The 15,525-nt window shown below is 49.0% G+C and overlaps 1 protein-coding gene across 1 annotated transcript in view; it reads left to right on the top strand.

Moving 5' to 3' along the window:
* Positions 1 to 4,030: 4,030 nt before the first annotated feature.
* Positions 4,031 to 15,525, top strand: part of LOC144669355 (inositol 1,4,5-triphosphate receptor associated 2-like) — a 184,654-nt gene continuing 173,159 nt past the window's right edge. The window contains exon 1 of the mRNA XM_078531724.1: positions 4,031 to 4,133. The gene's annotated coding sequence lies outside the window, so the exon portion shown is untranslated. The remainder of the gene's footprint in view (positions 4,134 to 15,525) is intronic.

A 15,525-nucleotide genomic window follows, 5' to 3' on the forward strand; every position in this document is an offset into this window, starting at 1 on the left:
GCACACACTCACACTCCTTCCCAATACCACCAATGCCTCCCCCCACCGCCCCACAACACTCACTGAGCCGACTGGACTTTCCAACGTGTTTACAGCAACCCTGAGCTGCCCTAAGGGCCACAGAGGCCCCTTCACATTCAGGCCACTATGACTGAAAATTGGTTCCGATTGACTATAATCAGCTGAGACTCAAGCTCCACTACTCCCCCCGGGTAGCAACTTGTACTGTGACAAAGCATGTCTCTTATCACGTCAGTTTTATTCTATTTTTCAAGAACTCCTGTTTGGATTTGATTCAATGAAGATTTCATTAACAAAAAATGTATCAGTCTGAATCAGCATCAGGGGAAAATTGTCAAATTAATTTTAGAAGACTAGTCTAAACAAGGTTGTTCTGTGTCTATTTCTTAAAGTACTTTGGTTAACACATAACACTTTTCACAATAACTGCATGTTAGATTCTCAATATGCTGATGTTGCATTGTTTAAGAAAGATTATTGTGTCGTGAGTTTTTCTTTTTATTAATGTACAAGTATTGCATTTTAAAGCTAATTACAGCATAATATCTAACTGAATAAAGAAAAAAGAAGCGTATTGTGAGCTTTTTTACTGCGGTGAAGAACTCTGTCATTTCTTTTGCTGGAGATCAGAAGGCATCAACCTTCACATGTTTCCTTACAGTGCACAAGTTTAAACATCTCAATTTATTTTGATCTGATAAATCAATAGACAATGCACAGTTCAAAATCTACCTTGTTAACTGAGAATTTCCTGTTTTGACACATCTTCATGGGCATCCTCTGCAAACACTGTTTTCAAGGCTTCTGGAGAAAAAGGGACTTCTGCATCAGGCTCAAGTTCCACTGCTCCCTCCTACTACTGCCCCCCACCTCACCATCCCACCCACTCCCTCCAGGCCTGCTGAACTCCTCCAAGACTTGGGCTCTGCTTCTCCCTCCACGCTCTGCCCTGCATCTACCAAAACCCACAGAGATTTGGGCTCTGCTGCTCCCTTTCCTCCCGCTGGCAGGCCTGCTGACCCCTACAGCTCCGACAAGTAGCCAGCAGCAGAGCCTGCCCACCTGGTGAGATGAGCGGTGGATCCCCTGAGCCTGCTCCCATTGTTGGCAGAGATTTTCCAGGCTTTTTGAGTCTCTCACATTCCAGCAACACGTTTATTAGCTTATGGTGATAAACACGAATGAATACTTTTTCATAGTCTATGAAGCATATATAAATGTTCTTGTTTACTTCTAGATATTTATCGAAGATTGCTCTTAGGTTAAACAATATATGCTTCACAGACTATGAAAAAACATTTGATCGTGTTTATCGCCAAAAGCTAATAGGCATTTTGCTGAAATGTGACATTGACAGTAAAGATGTGAGATTTATGCAGAGCCTATATTAGGACCTAATAGTGAGCATCAGGCTAGAAGATGGAGAATAAAATATGTTTCAGCTAAAAAGAGCACGACAAGTCTGTGTACTGTTGCCAAAATTATTCAATCTAAACACAGAATAAGTATTCAGAGACATATGTGCTTCCAGGAGGAAAGATTGGAGGTAAGAACATAACAAACTTGCGATACACTGATGACACTGCACTACTTGCAGAATCATAAAATCATTGAGGAGGTGATGTCGCAGTGGTATTGTCACCAGACTAATAATCCAGAGACACACGGTAATGTTCTGAGGACCTAGGTTTGAATCCCATCATGGCAGATTCAATAAAAAATCTAGAATTACAAGTTTAATGACGACCATGAAACCATTGTCAATTGTTGTAAAAATCCATCTGGTTCACTAATGCCCTTTAGAGAAGGAAATCTGCTGTCCTTACCTGGTCTGGGGACTCCAGACCCACAGCAATGTGGTTCACTCTTGAATGCCCTCTGAAATGGCCTAGCAAGCTACTCAGTCCTCAAGGGCAGTTAGGGATGGGCAATAAATACTGGCCTAGACAGCAACACCCTCATCCCATGAACGACTAAAAGCAAAATAAAAGGCACTACGAAATATCTTGGATCAAGTAAAATCTAGACGTTTAGAATGTGGATTGAGTATGAACACCAAAAATACAAAAACAATGGTAGTCAGAAGGAATACATTAGCAGAAACTGGAGTGAAGTGTTACAGAACAGAACCCAACACTGTATATTTTTAAAAAAAAACTTTCTTCTTATTGCTATTTCTTATTTTCAAAATTGACTTTTTTGCTGGACACAGACGATTAAGATTGCTGACCCTCTGTCTGTGAGTTATCACCAGTGGTCCCCAGAACAAAATAATTCACTTCTCAGTTCCAGAAATGTCACATCTCGTGATGTCTAGGGAGCTTCTAACAGACCATTTTGAGCCATTGCTATTGATTACACAGGAGAAAACAGAATACCACTGCAGTTGATTATTGACAGATGATATTTTTATCCAGGTACAGCACCAATCTCTTAAGAACGTGAACAAGTTGTTGGTATTTTATTATCGATGGCCTTCGTGCATGATGAGAATGAAGTGGCTAATGCTGCAAAAAGAATGAGTGAAGATATTCATGGTACAGTAGATGAAGGAAAAGCCAAGAACCTTGTTTGCTTTGGCTATTATCTGCAGACTGTGGAATGCCCATTGAAGGTTATTTTTAAGATGAACCCCCAGATATGGCTGTATATCTACCTGTTGGAGAACTTGACGACAGAACGTAAGCTGTTGGTTGATACTTTTTGTTGGTAATGCACATGACATAGCATTTTTTTGGCATTGAATGGCATCTCCCATTGCTCCTGCCGTTTTTTTTTTGCAATTCCGGAAGATCATGTTGCAGAGAATTGATGATATTATGAACATACAAAATAGAAGCCGAGGTTGGCCATTCGGCCCCTCATGCCCACTCTGCCATTCATTAAGCCCATGGCTGGTCTGTTTGTGTTTTGAATTCCACATTCCCACCGACCCCCGATGCCTAAGCAGAATCCAGGATTACTCCGGGTCCAGTGACAACCCCACAATGTCACCTCCTCCCTCTGAGCTTGAGTTTTCCCTGATCCCGAAACCGGTCACACCCCCGGTTTTTAAAAAAATCTGTTGGAAAGGTCATTTAAATATGTCAAGAATTTAGATCCCACACGGTCCCCGGGGGAACTCTAGAGAGAACATCTCTAGGAGAGAATGATTCCCCATCTCACACACACACACAACTCTCTTGTCTTCTTGTCTTATTTCACCCCTCTCCTAACTATACTCAGTTCTGTTCAAGGGTCGTGAGGACTCGAAACGTCGACTCTTTTCCTCTCCGCAGATGCTGCCAGACCTGCTGCGTTTTTCCAGGTAATTCTGTTTTTGTTTTGGATTTCCAGCATCCGCAGTAGTTTTTTGTTTTTATCTCTTGTCTTCTGCTGGTTAGGGAAGTGCCAGATCCAGTTTGTTATTGTTATCAGGGGGATGTTTATTATCCCCCTGAGTATATTCCACACAAGTGAAGTTTGGACAAGAGCTTCTCATGTTCGGTTCCACAGCGAATACAGGGCCCGTCCCAAACCCCCTCACAGGACAGAGGGAAGTCTCCTCACTGCCATTGATCACAGGGGGAGAGGATTTGACCAGAGTTCATGGTCCCAACTTCACATCTACCGGCCCGGACCCGGACCCCTCACTGAGCGGACAGCCGGTGCCTTGTTCCCCGCCTTTCTCACGAGCGAGCCTGTCAGGCAGTCTCTCTCTGCGCCGATTGGCTGAGCAGGCTTTCTCTCTCTGCGCCGATTGGCTGAGCAGGTTGTCTGTCTGCGCCAATTGGCAGCAGGCTGTCTCTCCGCGCCGATTGGCTGAGCAGGCGGTCTCTCTGCGCCGATTGGCTGAGCAGGCTGTCTGTCTGCGCCGATTGGCTGAGCAGCTTGTCTGTCTGCGCCAATTGGCTGAGCAGGCTGTCTGTCTGCGCTGCTCCCGCCCCGGCGGTTGGCGCTCTCTGGTGGCTCCGCGCGCTGCGTTGTGCGCGTGGCCATCGAAGCTTCTGGAGAAGCGGAGACGGAACGAGACAGTTAATGGGCGCGCGCTGAATAAAACTGGGGTTAGCTGTTTATTCTTAAATAATTCCACGGTGCGATCAACAGACCCACTAAATTTCACTAAATCTGAAGTAAGTGATTTCAAACGGACGGTTTGCCCAGCGCTGCCTCGTTTCTTTTCCTCACAAACTACTGTTTGTATTTCTCTATTAATTAAGATCAGGGCTGGGAAATGGCGAGTGGGTTTGGCTGGATTCAGATTGGCCACCGGACAGTGTGTTTGTCCGGAGTGGGTGTTTGGCCCCCGCACCCAGACTGTGCACAGGACCGGTTTATGTTATGTGACTGAATTAACAATCCACAGGCCTGGACTAATGAACCAAAGAGTTTTTCAAATTCATTCATGAGATGTTAGGTGGAAAACAGTTCTATTGCCCATCCCTAGTTGCCCCTTGAGAAGGTGGTGGTGAGCTGCCTTCTTGACCCGCTGCAGTCCATGTGGTGTAGGTACACCCACAGTGCTGTTAGGGAGAGTTCCAGGATTTTGACCCAGTGACAGTGAAGGAACGGCGATATATTTCCAAGTCAGGATGGTGAGTGACTTGGAGGGGAACTTCCAGGCAGTGGTGTTCCCGTCTATCTGCTGCCCTTGTCCTTCTAGATGGTAGTGGTTGTGGGTTTGGAAGGTGCTGTCGAAGGAGCCTTGGTGAATTCCTGCAGTGCATCTTGTAGATGGTACACACTGCTGCTTAAATCTATGCCCCCTGGTTATTGATCCCTCCACCAAGGGGAAAAGTTCCTTCCCGTCTACCCTATCTATACCCCTCATAATTTTATACACCTCAATCATGTCCCCCCTCAATCTCATCTGCTCCAGGGAAAATAACCCCAGTCTATCCAATCTCTCCTCATAACTAAAACTCTCCAGCCCAGGCAACATCCTGGTAAATCTCCTCTGCATTCTCTCTAGTGCAATCACATCCTTCCGATAATGCGGATTCCAGAACTGCGCACAATACTCTAGCTGTGGCCTAACCAGCGTTTTATACAGTTCCTGCATAACCTCCCTGCTCTTATATTCTATGCCTCGGCTAATAAAGTCAAATATCCCATATGCCTTTCTAACCACCTTATCTACCTGTCCTGCTACCTTAAGGGACCAGTGGACATGCACACCAACTCTGATCCTCGGTACTTCCCAGGGTCCTACCATTCATTGTGTATTCCCGTGCCTTGTTTGTCCTGCCCAAGTGCATCACCTCTCACTTATCCGGATTAAATTCCATTTGTCACTGACCAGCCGTCTGTATCCTCCTGTAGTCTAAGGCTAAGCTCCTCATTATTTACCACCCCATCAATTTTCGTGTCATCTGCGAACTTACTGATCAACCCTCCTACATTCAAGTCTAAATCGTTTATATATACCACAAATAGCAAGGGACCCAACACCGATCCCTGTGGAACCCCACTGGACACAGGCATCCAGTCACAAAAACACTCCTCAACCATCACCCTCTGCTTCCTGCCACTCAGCCAATTCTGGATCCAATTTGCCAAATTGTCTTGGATCCCATGGGCTCTTACCTTTGTCATCAGCCTCCCATGCGGGACCTTATCAAAAGCCTTGCTGAAGTCCAAGTAGACTACGTCAAATGCATTGCCCTCATCTACACACCTGGTCACCTCTTCGAAAAATTCAATCAAATTGGTCAAACATGACCTCCCCTTAACAAAACCATGCTGACTGTCCTTGATTAATCCCTGCCTCTCCAAGTGTAGATTAATTCTGTCCCTCAGACTTGTTTCCAATAGTTTCCCCACCACTGAGGTTAGACTGACTGGCCTGTAGTTCCCTGATTTATCCGTTCCTTGAATAATGGTACCACGTTGATTGTCCTCCAGTCCTCTGGCACCTCTCCTGTGGCCAGAGAGATATTGAAAATTATTGTCAGTGGCCCTGCTATTTCCTCTCTTGCCTCACTCAACAGCCTGGGATACATTTCATCCAGGCCTGGAGATTTATCCACTTTTAAGCCTGCCAGACCACTTAGAACCTCCTCCTTTTCTATGCTAATTTCTTTAATTATATCACAGTCCTTCTGCCTGATTTCCACTCTCACTTGTGAACACCAACAAGAAGTATTCATTTAGAACCCTACCTACGTCTTCCAGCTCCATACACAAATTACCACTATGGTCCTTAATGGGCCCTACTCTTACCCTAGTTATCCTCTTACTCTTAATGTACTTGTAAAATAACTTTGGATTTTCCTTTATTTTACCTGCCAATGTTTCTTCATGCCCCCTTTTTGCTCTCCTAATTTCCTTTTTAAGCTCCCCCCTACACATTCTATACTCCTCTAGGGCTTCCGCTGTTTTGAGCCCTCGGTATCTACCATAAGTCTCCCTTTTTCTCTTTATCCAATCTTGAATATCCCTCGATATCCAGGGTTCCCTGGATTTGTTGGTCCCGCCCTTTGTCTTTACTGGAATATGTTGGCCCTGTACTCTCTCTATTTCCTTCTTGAATGAGTCCCACTGTTCTGACGCAGATTTACCTAAAAGTAGCTGCTCCCAGTCCACTCTGGCCAAATCATATCTGATCTTATTAAAATCGGCCTTCCCCCAATTTAGAACTCTGATTTCTGGCCCATCCTTGTCCTTTTCCGTAACCACCTTGAATCTAACGGAGTTATGATCACTATCTGCAAAATGCTCCCCCCTGATACATCTACCACTTGCCCAGCTTCATTCCCTAAAATTAAGTCCAGGACCACCCCCCCCTCTTGTAGGACCTTCTACATACTGGCTTAAAAAGCTCTCCTGGATGCATTTTAAGAATTCCGCTCCCTCTAAACCTATCACACTATGGGGACGATCTTCCGGTGGCGCTCGCCGATTTGTAAAATGACACGGGATGACATTGGGTGGAACTCCCGACGTCATCCCCCGTCATTTCCATTTTCAGGTTGGCGGGAGAGCAGCCGCGTCAGCTGTGCGCCTGCCAACCTGTCAACGGCCTATTGCGGCCATTTAAAAAATAATTAACCTCATTAATGGACCTGCCCGTCCAAACTTAGGGTTGGTAGGCAGGCCGGGAGCGCCGGCGGGCTTAAGTGAAAGCATGAAACCTCATCCACGGGCGGGATGAGGTTTCATGAGGGTTTTTAGATATTTAATAAAGGTTTCAGTAAAAGTGATGGACATGTCCCAACTCGTGACAGGATCACATGAGGGGACATGTCAGGAAAATCTTGCTACATTGGTTTAACATTTTTAAATTTGGAGCCGATCTCCCTGAGGCAGCACTTAGCCTCAGGGAGATCAATGCGCTCTTTCACTCCTGGCTGAGGGAACCCAACCCCCGCGCCCGTACAGGGAGCGCATAGTGCTTCCTGGCGGACGTCACGCTGGGCAGGCCTTAATTGGCCTGCTCACATAAAATGACGGCACGCCTCCAATTGGGGGCTCTGATTGGAGGTGTGCGCCTGCTCCTGCACTTCCCTGCACTGGTGGAGTATTTTTCCCTGTGACTAACCCAGTTAATGTTGGGGAAGTTGAAATCCCCCACTATTACTATCCTATTAATTTTACACTTCTCTGAAATTTGCCTACATATCTGCACTTCTATTTCTCTCTGACTGCTTGGGGGCCTATAGTACGCTCCCAGCAATATGATTGCTCCTTTTTTGTTTTTCAGTTCTACCCATATGGCTTCATTTGAGGAGCCTTCTAAGATGTCGTCTCTGCTTACTGCTGTAATTGATTCCTTGATCAATATTGTGATACCTCTTCCTCTTTTACCTCCTTCCCTGTCTCTCCTGAAGACTCTATATCCTGGAATATTGAACTGCCAATCATGCCCCTCTCTCAACCATGTCTCTGTGACAGCAATGACATCATACTTTCATGTGTTAATTTGTGCCCTCAACTCATCTGCCTTATTTGTCAGATACCTTGCATTAAATTAAATACCATCCAACCTTGCCAAGCTCCCTTGTGCCTTAACTGTCCGATAATTTCTATACCTTCCAGACTCACTTGCTCTCTCTTCTAATTTTGACTGTGCATCTCCCTCTGCTGAACCTCCTCTCAGGATCCCATCCCCTTGCCAAGTTAGTTTAAACCCTCCCCAACAGCATTGGCAAACCTGCCCGCAAGGATGTTGGTCCCATTCTGGTTCAGGTGCAACCTGTCCGCCTTGTACAGGTCCCACCACCCCCAGAAACAGTCCCAATGTCCCAGAAATCTAAAGCTCTCCCTCCTGCACCATCTCTCCAGCCATGCATTCATCAGGACTAACCTCCTATTTCTATACTCACTAGTGTATGGCAGTGGAAGTAATCAAGAGATTACTACCTTTGAGGTCCTGTTTTTTAATCTGTTTCCTAGCTCCCGATATTCTGCTTGCGGGACCTCATCCCTCTTTCTACTTCTGTCGTTGGTACTAATATGTACCATGATCTCTGTCTGTGTGCCCTCCCCCTTTAGAATGCCCTGCAGCCGTTCATCCTGGACCCTGGCACTAGGGAGGCAACATATCACCCTTGAGTCACGTCTGTGGCCACAGAAATGCCCATCTGTTCCCCTTATTATTGAGCTTCCTCCCACTATTGCTCTTCCCCTCTTTTTACTCCCGTCCTGTGCAGCTGAGCAACTCAGTGCCACTCCCCAGAAGAACTGTCACTCACCGTTTTCCAACACGGAAAAACGGTTCTCGAGCGAGATGCACCCTGGGATTTCCTGACTACCTGCCTGACACCTTTCTTTTGACTGATGGTCACCTATTCCCTCTCTGTCTGCACTTGCGTAAGCTGTGGGATGACCACATCTAAAAACGTGCTATCCACGAAACTTTCAGCCTCGTGGATGCACCTCTGTGTCTCCAGCTGCCGCTCCAGCTCCGAAACTCAGAACTCAAGTAGCTACAGTTGGTGGCACTTCCTACACGCATGGTCAGTCAGAGCACAACGAGCTTCTAGGACTTCCCACATGTTGCAGGCGGTACATAACACGGGACTGAGCTGCCTTGCCATGCCTCTAGTTGAGAAGAAACGCCCATACTTTAAGTTAAATACATTAAAAAAGTTAAATTATTTATGTACTTTTAAATAAAAACTAGAACCCATACCTTTCCTTAGCTTAATCTATTTTAAACTGGAGAAAAAAACTGGAGAAAAACACTTACCCACTACTTACCAATCAGTTCTCACCACTCTCACTGGTTCTGATCTCTCCACTGCTCTCTCGTGCTGTCTTGTGATGTCACTCTTTGTTTTTTTTTATTGTAAAAATATACTTTATTCATTCAAAAACAACATTACAAGGGTACAATCCAGGTTAAACTTTTACAAAATGTATCACCAGGTGCATCAGTACAAACAATATTACAATCATTTACAGCCTTTCATTTTGATCTGTACAGCCCGAGGGGCTCTAAACAGTTCCCAGTCTCTCGGTGCGCTGTGGTAGAAAGGTCTTAGACAGCGACCCTTCCCCATTGCGCCTTTGCGGCAGCTGCCCCAAGCTTTAGTGCGTCCCTCAGCACGTAGTCCTGGACTTTGGATTGTGCCAGTCCGCAACAATCGGTCGGGGACAACTCTTTGTGCTGGAAGACCAACAAGTTTCGGGCAGACCAAAGCGCGTCTTTCACCGAGTTGATGATCCTCCAGCTGCAGTCGATGTTTGTCTCGGTGTGTGTCCCTGGGAACAGCCCGTAGAGCACAGAGTCCTGTGTCACAGAACTGCTCGGGATGAACCTCGACAGCAACCACTGCATCTCTCTCCAGACTTTCTTTGCAAAGGCACAATCCACAAGGAGGTGAACAACGGTCTCTTCCCCACCACAGCCACCTCGAGGGCATCGTGCAGAGGGGGTGAGACTCCTGGCGTGTAGGAAGGATCTGACGGGGAGGGCCTTTCTCACCACCAGCCAAGCTACGTCTTGGTGCTTGTTGGAAAGTTCTGGCGATGAGGCATTCTGCCAAATGACTTTGACAGTCTGCTCGGGGAACCATCCCACAGGGTCCACCCTCTCCTTATCCCTCAGGGCCTCTAGGACGTTACGTGCTGACCACTGCCTGATGGACTTGTGGTCAAAGGTGTTTTTCTGCATAAATTTTTCCACCAGGGACAGGTGGTACGGCACGGTCCAACTACTTGGAGCGTTCCGCGGCAGCGTGGCCAGACCCATCCTTCGCAACACCGGGGACAGGTAGAACCTCAGCACGTAGTGACACTTGGTGTTTGCGTACTGAGGGTCTACGCACCGCTTGATGCAGCCGCACACAAAGGTGGCCATCAGTATGAGGGCGATGTTGGGCACGTTTTTTCCCCCTTTATCTAGAGGCTTGTACATCGCGTCCCTGCAGACACGATCCATTTTCGACCTCCAGATAAAGCGGAAGATGGCTCGAGTGATCGCCATCGCGCAGGAGTGTGGAATGGGCCAGACCTGCGCCACGTACAGCAACAGCGAGAGTACCTCACACCTGATGACCAGGTTCTTACCCGCAATGGAGAGGGAGCGTCGCTCCCACATGCCCAGTTTCCTTTTCACCATAGCCACTCGCTCCTTCCAGTTTCTAACGCATGCCCCGGTCCCTCCGAACCATATCCCCAGCACCTTCAGGCCGTCCGCCCTGACAGTGAAGGGGACAAAGGATCGGTCAGCCCAGTTCCCAAAGAACATGGCCTCGCTCTTCCCACGATTTACCTTGGCTCCCGAGGCCAGTTCGAACTGGTCGCAGACGTGCATCAGTCTGCGCACCGACAGCGGATCCGAGCAGAAGACGGCGACGTCGTCCATGTACAGGGAGGCTTTTACCTGAGTGCCTCCACTGCCTGGGATCGTCACTCCTCTTATGCCCGGATCCTTCCTGATGGACTCGGCAAAGGGTTCTATGCAGCACACGAAAAGGACAGGCGAGAGAGGACAGCCCTGCCTGACTCCAGATTTAATCGGAAAGCTATCTGTTTCCCACCCATTGATTGAGACTGCGCTACTGATGTTAGTGTAGAGCAGTTGGATCCAATTTCGAATTCCCTCCCCAAAGCCCATTTTGGAGAGCACATCCCCCATGTAGGTGTGCGATATTCTGTCAAAGGCCTTCTCCTGATCCAAGCTGATGAGGCAGGTATCCACACCCCTGTCCTGTACATAGGCAATCGTATCCCTGAGCAGCGCCAGGCTGTCAGAGATCTTCCTGCCTGGCACAGAGCAGGTCTGGTCAGGGTGAATCACCAATTCCAGAGCGGATTTGACCCGGTTGGCGATGACCTTGGACAGAATCTTATAGTCCACATTCAACAGTGAAATGGGTCGCCAATTTCTAATTTCCTCCCTTTCCCCCTTGTGCTTGTAGATGAGGGTGATGATGCCTTTCCTCATGGATTCTGACATGCTGCCGGCCAGGAGCATACTCTCGTACACTTCTAGCAGGTCTGGGCCGATCAAGTCCCACAGAGCCGAATACAACTCCGCCGGCAGGCCGTCGCTTCCGGGGGTTTTACTCTTCTCGAAGGACTCGAGGGCCTTAGTCAGTTCGTCAGGAGTTAGCGGTTTGTCTAGGCTCTCCCGCGTACTGTGGTCTAAGACCTCCGTGATAGAGGACAGGAAGGACTGGGAGGCCGTGCTGTCCGTGGGCTTCACGTCATACAGACCGGCATAAAAGGATTTGCTGATCCTCAGAATGTCGGACCGTGATGACTTTACTGAGCCGTCTTCTTCCTTCAGGCTGCTGATCACAGAGCGCTCTCTGTGTACCTTTTGGAAGAAGAAACGTGAGCACGTCTCATCCTGCTCCACGGAGCGGACTCTGGAACGGAAGATGATCTTGGAGGCCTCCGAGGCAAAGTGCGAGGCTTGCTGGCCCTTCACCTCTTGGAGCTCCTCCTTGACATCCACCCCCATCGACTGCAGCCGGAGCAGATTCTGCATCTTTTCCTGGAGTCGGGACATTTCCCTCTGTTCCTTTCTAGCTTTCTGGGTGCCTTTGCGGATGAAAAACCTCTTGATGCTTCCCTTGATCACTTCCCACCAGTGTGTCAGGGACTCAAAGAGGGGTTTCACGGTTCTCCAACCTTTGTAATCCCTCTTGAGCTCCTCAATGTTCTCTGGGGTCAGCAGTTGCACATTTAGCTTCCATGCCCCCCTGCCCACCCTCAGGTCTTCCTCCAAGTGGCAGTCCGCCAGTAGGAGGCAGTGGTCAGAGAAGAACACCGGCTTGACGTCGGTGGATCTGACTGTGAATGCACGGGACACAAACAGGAAGTCTATCCTGGAACGAATGGACCCGTCTGGCCGCGACCAGGTGTATCTACGCTGCGCTCCGTCTGCAGGGTTGCTGAAGACGTCGTGCAGCTTGGCATCCTTAACTGTTTCCATCAGGGATCTGGACGTAGCGTCCAATCTGCTTCCGGCCCTGCTGGATCGTCCAGCCGCATCGATGATGCAGTTGAAGTCCCCGCCCAGAATGACCGGCCTGGAGGTCGCCAGCAGCAGTGGGAGCTGCTGAAAAACCTCCAGCCGCTCAGCCCCTTGTGCCGGGCCGTACACGTTAATTAACCGGAGTGGAGCGTTCTTGTACATTACGTCTGCTACCAGGAGTCGCCCGCCCACCACCTCCTTGACCTCGGAGACGGTGAAGTTGCCTCCCCGCAGCAGAATACCCAGGCCGGAGGAACGAGAGTCGTTTCCGCCCGACCAGATCGAAGGCCCGTGGGACCACCATCGTGACCATTGCCTGTAGGAGCTGAGGTGCGGTATCGCACACTCCTGCAGAAACAACAGGTCAGCTTTGACCTTGGCTAGGTAGTCCAAGGTCGCAACACATCGCGTAGTAGATTTAATGCTACGCACATTTATGGATACAATCTTTAAACCCATATTAAAGCATTTATTCTCCTACCAAACCCACTGTCTCTGAGAGTCCCAGACCTTTAGTCTGCTCCTTCATACCCGTAGTGAGCTCAAATTCCTTCACTTTGGATGGGCTGAGGTAGATCTCCTTGGCCGTGTTCTGCTCCAGTGGCATCTGGAGGTTCACGTAGTGAGCGGGTTTTGAGATGACCTTTGCTGGAGAAGCTTCTCCAAAACTCACCCCCTCTGGGGGGTTGCTGTTCCCGGCTTCCTGGAGCTGGGGTGCGATGATTGCCTCACTGCTCCCAGATTCCAGGGGCTGTGGTGCACTGGCCTCCTCAGGTTGCAGGCTAAGTTGGGGTGCGCTGGGCTCCTTGTTGTCTCCAATTTTCTGGAGCTCGGGTGTCTCGTCCTCCAACGCCCTGGAGCTTTGCCGCCTCTTCTGTCGGTGCCGCTCTGGCACTTCATCATCCGAAGAGCTGCTGCCCTTGTCATCCGTGTCGGATGGGAGACGCCTCTTGCTGCTTCTCTGGGAAACGCCTTTGCTTCTTCTTCGCTCCCTCTTACTTTTCTTGTTCTTCACCGTCCGCCACTCCCCCTGCTGCTTTTCCACTGCTGCCTCCTCCTCCATTGATTCGCTGTCCTGAGGGCTGGAAGGTTCAGGGGGTAGTGCTGTTGATTGGCTCTCTGTTGCCTCAATCTCTTTCTCCACCTTGTCTCTCTCTGTGTCCTCCTTTGTCCCGTTGAGCTCCCTGGGGGCCTTGGTGGTTGGAGTGACACGGAACCTTTCTTCTGCTTCCCCCTGGTCGGCTTTGGCTGCCTGTGCGTAAGTACGGCAGCGTTTGGGGCAGGTCCTGTAGAGGTGACTTGCCTCGCCACACAGGTTGCAGCACTTGGCCTGTTTGCAGTCTTTTGTCTGGTGCCCTTCCTGTTTGCAGATCTTGCAGAGGGAGGCGCTGCAGTTGGCCGCCACATGGCCAGCCTTGCCGCATGAGCGACAATGCTTGGGTTGCCCAGCGTAGACCAGGTAGCCACGGTTTCCCCCGATTGCGAAACTGGAAGGAGGGTGGAAAATGGCTCCCTTACCATCGGTCTTTAGCGTGACCTTAAACAGGCGTTTGCCTGTCCAGATCCCCAAGTCGTCTCGAATCTCGGTGCCGCTCCCCACCTTATCGAAGTACCTGGTGAGGAAGGTGACCACGTCGGCGACAGGGACGAAGGGGTTGTACACATGCACCATCACCTCACGTTCCCGTTGCAACGGCAGAGAAAAGTGCGGCTCCGCCGTCAGGATCTTCATCTCCGGCAGGTCTCTCTTCTCCTCGAACACCCTCAGGAGCTGGACGCAGTCTGCCACTCGCTTGAAAGTCACGTCGAAATAACCACCTTTGCGGGAGTCGTGCAAGGTGAAGATCTCCGTAGCTTGGAAGCCGCACGCCTTCAACAGGATCCTCCTGGTGAAGAAGCCCCGATCCATAGGTGATCCTCCTTCGTCGCTGTGGTTCACCGTGACTCGGACGGTGATAGGTAACCCACGGTATGAATTCGGATTGCGATTGGTTATCGCCCTTCCATCCCGACCTTGCCTTGGCAGGACCATGGTGTCGCCCCTGCAACACTTGATCTTAGCCAAAAGGCCGAGAAGCGATCTTTGTTATTTTCAACAAGAACTGACTGCAGGACACTCTTCCCAGACTGCTTCACCGTGATGCTGACTGCAGGACACTCTTCCCAGACTGCTTCACTGTGATGCTGACTGCAGGACACTCTTCCCAAACTTTTTTTTTGAAAAATATACTTTATTCATAAAATATCTGGAAGAACATTCCAAACCATTTCAAAATCACCATTACATAAGTACAATCAGATTCAACTTTTACAACATGTATCACAAGGTGCATCAATACAATCAATGAATATTACAATCATTTCAATATGGTCAATGCAGACAATCAGACAATGGTATCGCAGTTATCAACATACATCATGTTGCACTCTGAGGTGCTTCAATACAATTATAATACAATTAATATTCAATGCATACATTCATTTTGAGCTGTACAGCTGAGGGGCTCTCAACAGTTCCCAGCCCCTCGGTGCACTGTGGCAGAAAGCTCTCAGACAGCGACCTTTCCCCATTGCACCTTTGCGGCGGCTGCCCCAAGCTTTAGTGCGTCCCTCAGCACGTAGTCCTGGACTTTGGAATGTGCCAGTCTGCAACACTCGGTCGGGGACAACTCTTTGCGCTGGAAGACCAACAAGTTTCGGGCAGACCGATGAGCGTCTTTCACCGAGTTGATGATCCTCCAGCTGCAGTTGATGTTTGTCTCGATGTGTCCCCCTGGGAACAGCCTGTAGAGCACAGAGTCCTGTGTCACAGAACTGCTTGGGATGAACCTCGACAGAAACCACTGCATCTCTCTCTATACCTTCTTTGCAAAGGCACAATCCACAAGGAGGTGAACAATGGTCTCGTCCCCACCACAGCCACCTCGAGGGCAACGTGCAGAGGGGGTGAGACTCCTGGCGTGTAGGAAGGATCTGATGGGGAGGGCCTTTCTCACCACCAGCCAAGCTACGTCTTGGTGCTTGTTGGAAAGTTCTGGCGATGAGGCATTCTGCCAAATGACTGACAGTCTGCTCGGGGAACCATCCCACAGGAT

This window comes from Cetorhinus maximus, chromosome 29 (genome assembly GCF_964194155.1).
Source record: "Cetorhinus maximus chromosome 29, sCetMax3.hap1.1, whole genome shotgun sequence".
In the NCBI taxonomy this organism is placed as follows: domain Eukaryota; kingdom Metazoa; phylum Chordata; class Chondrichthyes; order Lamniformes; family Cetorhinidae; genus Cetorhinus; species Cetorhinus maximus.